We start from the raw sequence: 12,324 nt of genomic DNA, 5'->3' as shown, positions 1-12,324 counted from the left end.
CAGCACTGACAGCCCAGAGCCTGCTTGGGATTCCGTCTCCCTCTCTCTGTCCTTCCCCTGCTTATGTTCTCTCTCTCTCTCTCTCTCTCTCTCTCTCTCTTTCACACACACACACACACACACACACACACACACACACACACACACAGACATAGACAGACAGACAGACAGACACACACACACACACAAATAAAAAATACACGTTAAAAAATGGACTCAGGGGCACACCCAGGTGGCTGAGTTGGTAGAGCATGTGACTCTTAATCTCAGGATTGTAAATTTGAGCCACATGTTGGGTGTAGAGATTACTAAAAAAATAAAATCTTTAAAAAAATTAAAAAATTGGCAGAGGATCTCAATAGACATTTTTCTAAAGAAGACATACTGATGGCCAAAAGGTATATGAAAAGATTCTCAACATCACTAATTAGCAGGAAAATGCAAATCAAAACAGAGATATTACCTAGAGCCTTTAGGAATGGCTGTTATCAAAAAGATAACCAGTGTTGGGGAGGATGTGGAATATATGGAAACCTCATAATTTCATGGTGAGAAAACATATGGGTGCAGCCACTATGGAAAATAGTATTGAGGTTTTTCAAAACTTAAAAATAGAGCTACTGTATGTAGGATCCAACAATTGCACCACTGGGTACCTTTCCAAAGAAAATGAAAACACTAATTCAAAAAGATTTATTAACTATTATTTATTTCACTATTATTTAAATATGGAAGCAACTTAAGTGTCCATTGATGATGAATGGTAAACAAGAGGAGATATATGTATATTTTTACACACATTCAATGGAATATTACTCATCCACAAAAAAAGAGAATGAAATTCTATCATTTGCAATAGTGTGGATTGGCCTTCAGGGTTATTATGCTAAGTGAAATGCGTTATACAGAGAAAGACAAATTCTACATGATCTTATGTACATGCAGAATAAAAATAAAACAAACAAAATCCAAATTCCTGATACAGAGAACAGATTGGTGGTTGACAGAAGGATCAGGGATTGGAGAGGTGAAATTGTTGAAGGAAATTAAGAAGTACAAACTTCCAGTTATAAAACAAATCATGTGTATATGATGTACAGCATGGCACATATTATAATTAATAACATTGTATTAACTTTGTAAAGATGGTAGATGGTAACTAGACATATTTTGATGGCCATCTTGCAACAAATACAAATGTTAATTCATTATGCTGTACACATGAAAATAATGTAATATTATGTCAATTGTACGTCAAAAAACTTAAAAGATTCTACATAGCAGAATATTAGTATATTTACAGATATGCCCAGCTATCACCACAGTTTTAGAACTTTCTTTATCACATCATGAATAAAATTTTACCCTTTTCCTGTTACCCCCGTTTCCTGATCATATACCCCTAAGCAACAACTAGTCTCAATAGATTTTTCTCTTTTCAAAATTTTATGTGGATAGATTTACTATTATTTATTTAAATAGATTATTCTGTACCTCTCCTTTTTCTAAGATGTTAATACATGGATTTTAGATCTTCTTACATTCCACTTGTAATTGAGGTTCTTTTCATTTGCATTTAATATTTTTTTTAATTTTCTTTTTCATACTGGTTAATTTCTGTAACTATATCATAAAGTTTGCTATTTTCTCTGCTATTTCCATTTTGTTATTGAGCCAATGCAGTATTCTTTTAATCATACAATTATATCTTAAAATTATTTACATTTTTAAGATTATTTATTTTGAGAGAGAGGGAAAGGGAGAGAGAGAAAAAACATGCAAGGGGCAGAGAGAGAGAGAATCTCAAGGAGGCTCTGTGCTGTCAGCACAGAGACTGATGTGGGGCTCCAACTAAAAATCTTGAGATCATGTCCTGAGCCAAAATCAAAATTCGGACATTCGAACATTTGAGCCACTGAAGCACTTCTATTTTTTTTTAATTTTTAAATGTTTATTTATTTATTTATTTATTTATTTATTTAACATTTTTTATTTTATTTTTTTAATATGAAATTTATTGTCAAATTGGTTTCCATACAACACCCAGTGCTCATCCCAAAAGGTGCCCTCCTCAATACCCATCACCCATCTTCCCCTCCCTCCCACTCCCCATCAACCCTCAGTTTGTTCTCAGTTTTGAAGAGTATCTTATGTTTTGGCTCTCTCCCACTCTAACCTCTTTTTTTTTTCCTTACCCTCCCCATGGTCTTCTGTTTCGTTTCTCAGGATCCACATAAGAGTGAAAACATATGGTACCTGTCTTTCTCTGTATGGCTTATTTCACTTAGCATCACACTCTCCAGTTCCATCCACGTTGCTACAAAGGGCCATATTTCATTCTTTCTCATTGCCATGTAGTATTTCATTGAGTATATAAACCACATCTTCTTTATCCATTCATCAGTTGATGGACATTCAGTCTCTTTCCATAATTTGGCTATTGTTGAGAGTGCTGCTATAAACATTGGGGTACAAGTGCCCCTACACATCACCACTCCTGTATCCCTTGGGTAAATTCCTAGCAGTGCTATTGCTGGGTCATAGGGTAGGTCTATTTTTAATTTTCTGAGGAACCTCCACACTGTTTTCCAGAACGGCTGCACCAGTTTGCATTCCCTCCAACAGTGCAAGAGGGTTCCCGTTTCTCCACATCCTTTCCAGCATCTACAGTCTCCTGACTTGTTCATTTTAGCCACTCTGACTGGCGTGGGGTAGTATTTGAGTGTGGTTTTGATTTCTATTTCCCTGATGAGGAGCGACGTTGAGCATCTTTTCATGTGCCTGGTGGCCATCTGGATGTCTTTTTTAGAGAAGTGTCTATTCATATTTTCTTCCCATTTCTTCACTGGATTATTTGTTTTTTGGGTGTGGAGTTTGGGGAGCTCATTATAGATTTTGGATACTAGTCCTGTGTCTGATATGTCATTTGCAAATATATTTTCCCATTCCATTGGTTGCCATTTAGTTTTGATGATTGTTCCTTTGCAGTGCAGAAGCTATTTATCTTCATGAGGTCCCAATGGTTCATTTTTGCTATTAATTCCCTTGCCTTTGGGGAAATGTCAAGTAAGAAATTGCTGCGGCTGAGGTCAGAGAGGTTTTCTCCTCCTTTCTCCTCTAGGGTGTTAATGGTTACCTGTCTCACATTCAGGTCCTTTATCCGTTTTGAATTTATTTTTGTGAATGGTATAAGAAAGTGGTCTAGTTTCATCCTTCTGCATGTTGCTGTCCAGTTCTCCCAGCAACATTTGTTAAAGAGACTGTCTTTTTTTCACTGGATATTCTTTCCTGCTTAGTTGGCCAGATTAGTTGGCCATACTTTTGTAGGTCTAATTCAAGGGGTTCTGTTCTATTCCATTGGTCTATGTTTTTGTGCCAATACCATGCTGTCTTGATGATTACAGCTTTGTAGTAGAGACTAAAGTCTGGGATTGTGATACCTCCCACTTTGGTCTTCTTGAAAATTACTTTGGCTATTCGGGGTCTTTTGTGGTTCCATACAAATTTTAGGATTGCTTGTTCTATCTTTGCAAAGATATCTAGTACAATTTTGATTGGAATTGCATTGAATGTGTAGATAGCTTTGTGTAATATTGACATTTTACCAATATTTATTCTTCCAATCCATGAGCATGGAATGTTTTTCCATTTCTTTATATCTTCTTCAATTTCCTTCATAAACTTTCTATAGTTTTCAGCATACAGATCTTTTACATCTTTGGTTAGGTTTATTCCTAGATATTTTATGATTCTTGGTGCAATTGTGAATGGGATCAGTTTCTTTATTTGCCTTTATGTTGCTTCATTGTTAGTGTATAAGAATGCAACTGATTTCTGTACATTGATTTTGTATCCTGCGACTTTGCTGAATTCATTTTGTGTACTGCGACTTTGCTGAATTTGCATGAATTCATGAATTCATGTACCTGAGTCTCTCGGGTTTTCCATGTATGATATCATGTCATGAAAGCTTGACTTCATCTTTGCCCATTTTGATGCCTTTGGTTTCCTTTTGTTGTCTGATTCCTGATGCTAGCACTTCCAACACTATGTTAAACAACAGCAGTGAGAGTGGATATCCCTGACGTTTCCTGATCTCAGGGAGAAAGCTCTGTTTTTCCCTATTGAGGATGATATGAGCTGTGGGCTTTTCACAAATAGCATTTATGATGTTTACGTATGTTCCTTCTATCCCGACTTTCTCGAGGGTTTTTATTAAGAAAGGATGCTGAATTTTGTCAAATGCTTTTACTGCATTGACTGGCAGGTTCATATGGTTCTTTTCTTTTCTTTTATTAATGTGATGTATCACACTGATTGATTTACGAATGTTGAACCAGCCCTGCAGCCCAGGAATGAATCCCACTTGATCATGTTGAATAATTCTTTTTATATGCTGTTAAATTCGATTTGCTAGTATCTTATTGAGAATTTATGCATCCATATTCATCAGGGATCTTGGCCTGTAGTTCTCTTTTTTTTTCTGGGTCTCTGACTGATTTAGGAATCAAAGTAATGCTGGATTCATAGAATGAGTATGGAAGTTTTCCTTCCCTTTCTGTTTTTTGGAATAGCTTGAGAAGGATAGGTATTATCTCTGCTTTAAACGTCTGGTAGAATTCCCCTGGGAAGCCATCTTCCCATCTGGTCCTGGACTCTTATTTGTTGGGAGATTGACAACTGATTCAATTTTTTCGCTGGTTATGGGTCTGTTCAAATTTTCTATTTCTTCGTGTTTGAGTTTTCGAAGTGTGTGGGTGCTTAGGAATTTGTCCATTTCTTCCAGGTTGACCTGTTTGTTGGCATATAATTTTTCATAGTATTCCTTGATAATTGCTTGTATCTCTGAGGGATTGGTTGTAATAATTCCTTTTTCATTCATGATTTTATATATTTGGGTCATCTCCCTTTTCTTTTTGAGAAGCCTGGCTAGAGGTTTATCTATTTTGTTTATTTAAAAAAAAAAACAACTCTTGGTTTCACTGATCTGCTCTATAGTTTTTTTAGATTCTATATTGTTTATTTCTGCTCTAATCTTTATTATTTCTCTTCTGCTGGGTTTGGGCTTCTTTGCTGTTCTGCTTCTGTTTCCTTCAGATGTGCTGTTAGATTTTGTATTTGGGATTTTTCTTATTTCTTGAGATAGGCTTGGGTTGCAAAGTATTTTCCTCTCAGGACTGCCTATGCTGCATCCCAAAGCTTTTGGATTGTTGTATTTTCACTTTCATTGGTTTCCATATATTTTTTAAATTGCCTGGTTGTCCCATTCATTCTTTAGTAGGGTGTTCTTTAACCTCCATGCTTTTGGAGGTTTTCCATACTTTTTCCTGTGGTTGATTTCAAGCTTTGTAGTATTGTGGTTTGAAAGTATGCATGGTATGATCTCAATACTTGTATATTTATGAAGGGCTGTTTTGTGACCCAGTATGTGATATATCGTGGAGAATATTCCATGTGCACTCAAGAAGCAAATATATTCTGTTGCTTTGGAATGCAGCGTTCTAAATATAACTGTCAAGTCCATCTGATCCAATGTGTCATTCAAGGCCCTCGTTTCTTTATTGATCCTGTGTCTAGATGATCTATCCATTGTTGTAAGTGGGGTATTAAAGTCCCCATGCAGTTACCCCATTCTTATCCATAAGGTTGTTTATGTTTGTGATTGTTTTATGTGTTTGGGGGCTCCTGTATTTGGTGCATAGACATTTATAATTGTTAGCTCTTCCTGATGGATAGACCCTGTAATTATTATATAATGCCCTTTTTCATCTCTTGTTACAGCCTTTAATTTACAGTCTAGTTTGTCTCATATAAGTATGTTACTCCAGCTTTCTTTTGACTTCCAGCAGCATGATAGACAGTTCTCCATCCCCTCAATTTCAACCTGAAGGTGACCTCAGGTCTAAAATGAGTCTCTTGTAGACAGCAAATAGATGGGTCTTGTTTTTTTTGTTTCTGTTTTTGTTTTTTATCTATTCTGATACCCTATGCCTGTTGGTTGGAGCATTTAGTCCATTTACATTCAGTGTTATTATAGAAAGATATGGGTTTAGAGTCATTGTGATGTCTGTGGGTTCCATGCTTGTAGTGATATCTCTGGTACTTTGTGGTCCTTGAAAGATTTCACTCACAGAGTTCCCCTTAGCATCTCTTGTAGGGCTGGTTTACTGGTGATGAATTCCTTCAGTTTTTGTTTGGGAAGACCTTTATTTCTCCTTATATTCTGAATGATAGATTTGCTGGATAAATGTTCTCAGCTGCATATTTTTTCTGTTTATCACATTGAAGATTTCCTGCCATTCCTTTCTGGCCTGCCAAGTTTCAGTAGATAGATCTGCCACTACTCTTATGTGTCTACGTTTGTAATTTAGAGCCTCTTTATCCCTAGCTGCTTTCAGAATTTTGTCTTTATCCTTGTATTTTGCCAGTTTCACTATGATATGTCATGTCGAAGATCGATTCAAGTTACCTCTGAAGGGAGTTATTTGTGCCTCTTGGATTTCAATGCCTTTTTCCTTCCCCACATCAGGGAAGTTTTCAGCTATGGTTTCTTCAAGTACACCTTCAGTCCCCCTCTTCTCTCTCTTCATCTTCTAGTATTCCTATGATGGGGATATCGTTCCGTTTGAATGCATCACTTGGTTCTCTAATTCTCCCCTCATACTCCTGGATTTTTTAATCTATCTTTTCCTCAGCTTTCTCTTTTTCCATAATTTTATCTTCTAATTCACCTATTCTCTCCTCTGCCTCTTCAATCTGAGCTGTGGTCACCTCCATTTTATTTTGCATCTCATTTATTGCATTTTTTTTTAGCTCTTCGTGACTGTTTCTTAGTCCCCTGATCTCTGTAGCAATAGTTTCTCTTCTGACTTCTATGCTTTTTTCAAGCCCAGCAATTAATTTTTGACTATTATTCTAAATTCTTGTTCTGTTATATTGCTTAAATAGTTTTTGATCAATTCGTTAGCTGTCGCTACTTCTTGGAGTTTCTTTTAAGATGAATTCTTACATTTCTTCATTTTGGATAGTCCCTGGAGTGGGACGGAACTGCAGGGCACTTCCCGTGTTTTGTATGGAGTAAGTTGTGTTGGTGGGTGGGGCAGCAGTCAGACCTGATGTCAGCTCCCAGCCCACCACTGGGGCTACAGTCAGACTGGTGTGTACCTTATCTTCCCCTCTCCCTGGGGCAGAACTCACTGAGGAGTGGTGTGGCCTCTGTCTGGGCTACTTGCACACTGCCAGGCTTGTTGTGCTGCTTTGATGGGATCTGGTGTATTAGCTGGGGTGGATCTGCAAGGTGCACAGGGGCGGGATGGGCAGGCTTAGCATTGCTTTGCTGTTGGTGGTCCCCTGCAGGAGGGGCCTTGCAGCACTGCGTAAGAAGCAGGCTGACCCGTAGGAGGGATGGATCCACAGAAGCAGTGTTGGGTGTGTGCGCAGTGCAAGCAAGTTTGGTGATGGGAACTGCTTCCCTTTAGGATTTCAGGTGGGGGATGGGAGAGGGATATGGCATTGGCCAGTGCCTTTGTTTCCTCACTGAGCTGAGCTCTTTCAAGGTTCAACACCTCTCCCTCCCATTGTTCTCTCGCCCTCCCGCTCTCTGAGAAGAGCTTTTGACTTATAACATTCCAGTAGTTAAGTCCCGCTGGCTGTCAGAACTCATGCAGTCTGGCCCCTCCACTCTTCCAAGCCAGACTTGGGGGCTCTGGCTTGTCAGGCGGTCTGCCCCTCAACTCTCCTGGCTCCCTCCCACCAGTCCGTGTAACGTGCACCACCTCTCTGCCCTTCTTACCCTCTTCAGTGGGCCTCTTGCGTATGCTTGGCTCTGGAGAGTCCGTGCTGCTAGTTTTCTGGCAGTTTTCTGGGTTATTTAGACAGATGTGAGTAGAATCTAAGTGATCAGCAGGACATGGTGAGCCCAGAGTCCTCCTATGCTGCCACCTTCTCCTCTGCTGAGAAGTTAACTACTGCCCACTCTCAGTGGTAACACATTGTATATCCCTGAGAGCAGATGCAGGAGAGATCAGCAGAGATGTGTCTCCACCCTATTGGGATGTTTGCAAATGTTAACTCATTAGTTCTTCATAGTCATCCTCTGAGGTAAATACTATTATTACAGATAAGAAACTGAGACCCAGAGAAGTGAAATAACTTGCTGGAGAGCATTCAGATGGCAAGTGGTCAAGCTAGGACTTTAATCTAAGTGGTCTGATTCCAGAGGCCATGCTCGGACAGCCAGAGAAAAGCCACAGGTTCTTGTCAGAATTCCCCCTGCAGGTTCCCCTTCTGCTCTGCCTAAGGACTTCCGTTTTGGGCCATCAACATGGACACTGCAGCTGCTTGGGGAAGCGGCTCTGATTGGTTGCAGAGGCACAGCTTCTCTCAAATGTTTATTTATTTTTTGAAGGAGAGAAAGACAGAGTGTGAGCAAGGGAGGGGCAGAGAGAAAGGGAGACACAGAATCTGAAGCAGGCTCCAGGCTCTGAGCTGCCTGCATAGAGCCCAATGCAGGCAGGAACCCATGAATCTCGAGATTATGAACTGAGCTGAAGTCAGATGCTTAACTAAGTGAGCCACTCAGGCTCCCCTCTACATTTGTTTTTGTTTTTGTTTTTAGTTTATATTTTTCTGCTGATAACTTTTAACATTCTACTCAAGTGTGTTTATTTTTCAGTTGTGTTGATTTTTAACCAAAAGCATATTTATAATAGCTGCATGATCCTTGTCAGATATTTCAACATTGGAGTTATACTGGGATTGATTCTTGTTAATTTTGACTGTTTCAGCACACAGTATTCCTGGATAGGTTCAAGTTCTATCTCCCCCTCTCTGTGTGATGGTTCCAGTGTTGATTATTTCTTCAGATTGTTTGGGTCAGATCTCTGCATGTGCTAACTCAGTGGTTAGTTTGAGAACTGACCAGTGGTTGATACTGCAGTTCAGTTTTCAAGCACTTTGTTAGGCTTCTTTGATTCTGTTCCACATATATGCAATTTGTTGTTGAGACTAGGACTTGTGTCTGTTCATACACAGCATTAGGGATCTCGTTTTCCAATTCTGTCTTTCCATGATTTCTTCTATGAATTCTCCAATTCAATGGGCCCTTTATCCTGATTCCACTGACCAGAAGTAGAGTTTCTCTCAGTTTTAGTCTTTGATGATGTCACACAGGTTAGTGCTGTTGGGGCTGCCTTTGGGGTGAAATGAAGGAGAACGTGAAAAATATAACAAGGATTACCCTACCCTCTTTTTCAAAAATCATATTGGCCTCTTTTCCTTGTCTCTTTGATCAGATAGGTTTTCTCTTAATTGGGGCCTGCCTTGGATCAGGAGTGGGAGTCAAAAAAGAAAAAGAAATTGGGAAAAAAAGAAAACTCGTGATTCTCTTTTTGTTCACCAGCTCAAAAGTGCATCTTTTCCTGGTCCTCTTTGAAAAAAGTGGAGTTTCTTTTGGAAATATTGTTCTTACTCTGGAGTTCCATGAATCAGTCTCTTCTTGGGTCAAAGTCAAGAGAGAAAGTTTGGAAATAAACCCAGTAAACTCACCACAATACTAGTTATTCTTTGAATTTTCTTGTCCATCCCTAAACTGCTTGTTAATATTTAATTTCAGAGTCTTTAGATAGTCCTTTTTGTATTTTGTGTGGAGATTTTAATTTATAACTAGAGGACAGATAAACTTATTTCTTCTTGGCTGTCACCAGAAGCTCTATTTCCTTCCTTCCTTCCTTCCTTCCTTCCTTCCTTCCTTCCTTCCTTCCTTCTTCCATCCATCCTTCCTTCCTCTCTCTCCCTCCTTCTTCCTTTCCTTTCCTTTCCTGTCCTGTCCTGTCCTGTCCTTTCTGTAGATTCATAAATAGGCAGTGGTTAAATTTCTTTTTTTCTAGACCATCTTGCTGTGCTTAATTTTCAAATATCTTAGATCACTAGCTGACAGTTTTTCTGTAAAGGGACAAACAGTAAATATTGCAGGATTTGCAAGTATAGGGGACTCTCATCTATTCAACTCTGCTGTTGCAGTGAGAAAGCATCCATAGATAATATGGACACAAATGGATGTGTCTGTGTTACAGTAAATTTTATTTACAAACACAAAAAACAAACAAACAACAACAACAAAAACAGTGGGGTAGATTTGTCCCATTGGGCCATAGTTTGCAGACTCCTGATCTAAGTCCTCTGCAATTAACTCTTTCCTAAAATAGTGCTTTAAGAGTATTATTACCTACTGAAATTTGTATGTTAAATTAATTTTGTTTTCATCACTACTTATACATATTTTCCTATAGTTTATCCTTCTGTAGAGTAACTCAAAATTTAATTGAACTAAAGGAAAGGAAAGGAATTAACAATAGTGCAATTACATAAAACTCTTCCCATCTTAATTTTCTTTAAATATATCTCCACAGTAGATATCTGTATGGCATCCCCCCCCCATCTCATAAATATTTGGTTAGGGAGAACTTCAATTTTTTTTTTAATTAGGGTCACCTAGATGGCTCAGTTGGCTAAGCATCCGACTCTTGATTTCAGCTCAGTTCATGATCTCACGTTTGTGAGTTTGAGCACCGCATTGGGCTCTGTGCTGACAGTGTGGAGCCTGCTTCAGATTCTCTCTCTCTCCCTCCCTGACCCTTCCCCACTTGTGCTCTCTCTCTCTCTCTCTCTGTCAAAAGACAGAAATAAATTTAAAATTTTATTCTTAAAAAATGTTTAAAGTATAGTTGTCATGCAACGTTATATTAATTTCAGGTGTACAATACAGTGATTTGGCATTTATATTTATTTTGAAATCCTCACCATAATAAGTGTAATTATCATCTGTCACCATGCAATGTTATTTCAATGTTACTGACTATATTCTTTAGTTGTACATTAAATCTTTGTGTCTTATTTATTTCATAACTGGAAGTTTATGAACTTTTTATCGCTTTCACCTATTTTCCCCATCCCTCCCCTCTCTCTAGAACCACCAGTTTGGTCTCTGTATTTTTGAGTCTGTTTCTGTTTTGTTTTGTTTGTTCATTTGTTCTGGTTCTTTTTAGATTCTACACTCTCTAGATTCCTCCATGTACACACTCATAGTATATTACTCCGCCATAAAAATGAATGAAATATGGCCATGACAACATGGAGGAATATAGAGAGTGTTATATTAAGTGAAATGAGTCAAAGACACATACCATATGATTTTACTTACATGTAGAATCTAAAAAGAACCAGAACAAATATGTATATATTTGTATATACATATATATACATACATATATACATATATACATACATACATACACACATATATATGTATATACATATATACATACATACATATATATACATACATATATATGTGTGTATATATACACACATATATATACATATACATATGTGTGTGTATGTACACACTCATAGTATATTACTTCCACCATAAAAATGAATGAAATATGGCCATGACAAGATGGAGGAATCTAGAGAGTTATATTAAGTGTGTTATCTTAAGTGAAATGAGTCAATGTGTATGTATATATATATATATATATATATATACATATATATATGTATATATATATATATACATACACATACACGTATCTCACATCTTATTTATCCATTTATCTACCAGTGGATACCTAGGTTGCTTCCATATCTTGGCTATTGCAAGTAATGCTGCAATGAACATAGGAGTGGATGTATCTTTTCCAATCAGTGTTTTTTTTTTTATTTTTATTTTTTGCTTTAGGTAAATACCCAGGAGTAGAATTGCTGGATTGTATACTATTTCTACTTTGAATTTTTGGAGGAACCTCTATACTATTTTCCACAGTGACTACACCAATTTACATTTTCACCAGCACTACACAATGGTTTTGTTTTCTCCACATCCTTATCAATGCTTGTTATTTCTCATCTTTTTATAATTGTCACTCTCATTGGTGTGAGATGCTATCTCATTGTGGGTTTGACTAGCATTTCTCTGATGATTAGTACTGTTGAGCATCTTTTCATGTGCCTATTGAACTTCCGTATGTCTTTGGAAATATGTCTATTTAGATCCTCTGCCTATTTTTAATATTTTTTACATTTATTTATTTTGGAGAGACAGAGACAGAGAATGAGCAGGAGAGGGGCAGAGAGAGAGGGAGACACAGAATCAGAAGCAGGCTCCAGGCTCTGAGCTGTCAGCACAGAGACCGAGACAGGGCTCGAACTCACAGACTGTGAGATCATGACCTGAGCTGAAGTCGGATGCTCAACCTACTGGGCCACCCAGGCGCCCTATTTTTAATTGACTTCTTGGTGTTGGGCTGGGGATACTATTAATGA

At 37.9% G+C, this 12,324-nt stretch overlaps 1 protein-coding gene across 3 annotated transcripts in view; it reads left to right on the top strand.

The window, feature by feature from the left end:
• The window catches only part of RPS6KA6 (ribosomal protein S6 kinase A6), a 241,591-nt gene that overhangs the window by 59,558 nt on the left and 169,709 nt on the right, over positions 1-12,324 (top strand). The gene's annotated exons all lie outside the window — the stretch shown is intronic.

The sequence above is a fragment of the Neofelis nebulosa genome, chromosome X, assembly GCF_028018385.1.
Source record: "Neofelis nebulosa isolate mNeoNeb1 chromosome X, mNeoNeb1.pri, whole genome shotgun sequence".
Taxonomy (NCBI): Eukaryota; Metazoa; Chordata; class Mammalia; order Carnivora; family Felidae; genus Neofelis; species Neofelis nebulosa.
The sequence above is the reverse complement of the archived record's forward strand: the minus strand, read 5'-3'. Positions and strand labels throughout refer to the sequence as shown.